Genomic DNA, 1,312 nt, shown 5'->3' with positions numbered 1-1,312 from the left:
ACTATAATATACTTAATTTATTATAATAATTACAATGAAATATATATTTAAATATTGAATAACTGACTGTTCAAACAGTCTAGTTTTATCTATTGGAGTAATTTTAGAGTCAAGCTTTTTTATTTTCATAATATTTACTAAACATTCAATTTTTTATTCTCTAAATTTGAATCAGTGGATAATCACTGATATCAGTGCCAAGAATGCCACGGTAATCAGTGAATTAAATATGAGATCCCTAATCTAGCTAATCTTTATTATATAATCTAACATTCTAATTAATCTTGTTTTAAATCTGCTTAAATTCAATGAATACAGTATTGGAAGATTGAAATTAATGTGCAAATGTCAGTATTTTAGTTATATAAACATTCTTCCTTTTTTAATTGAACTGATTATCAGTAAACCACTGGGTAATTAGTGACTATCCACTGATTGAGATTTAGAGAGTAAATATTTAAATAATAAGAATTCCAGCTTTGATTATAAAGTAATGTTATAAAGTAATGTACTTGAATGAAACATTTAACTTTGTAATACTAATCACAACTACATATTCCAACTTTTTAATCTACTATTTATTTCATTTATATTTGCAGATTTACTTTTGAATAGAATACAGAGATTCCAATAAATTTTGGAAACAATGTGTGGAAAAGCATCAGCAGTTTTAATTGGTTGGTCCAGTTGTTAACTGGAACTATTAAATAAATTGCCACATTTGACAAATCAAATATCAATTTTCTAATAAGAATTCTGTTTATTGTAATATCATATTATATTAATCATTTATCATATGTTCATTAATTATTATGTATGTCACACATAATTAAATTTTTTCTATATATTCATTTTTTATACATCTGATATAATGTTTGTATTAGGATTATAAATATTCAAATATTAAAATATTCAAATCAATCGAAATAATTATTGTTACTCAAAAACATTCGAATTATTTGAATGATTTGAATATTAATGTCCGGAGAACAAAATGAAAATGTATTAATCTGAGCTATTAATTTCGAGAATAGAAAACAGATTATAAAATATAATATGTCATAACTCAAGAATTCGAATAGTTCAGAGAATTAATCATAAAAAATTAACGGTGAATTAATATTTGGATATTCTAATACTAAAATTTGAATAATATTTGCAATATAATATTATTTATTTAGTCTATTTTACTTATAATAAATATGCCATATTATATCAAATTTATAGGAATAACCTTTTAATGAAACACATGTGATATATATCTATAGATACATATTATGTGATGTGCGCGCGCGCGCATATGCAATATATA

This window comes from Atta colombica, unplaced genomic scaffold (assembly GCF_001594045.1).
Source record: "Atta colombica isolate Treedump-2 unplaced genomic scaffold, Acol1.0 scaffold140, whole genome shotgun sequence".
Lineage (NCBI taxonomy): Eukaryota > Metazoa > Arthropoda > Insecta > Hymenoptera > Formicidae > Atta > Atta colombica.
This window is presented reverse-complemented; position numbering follows the sequence as displayed.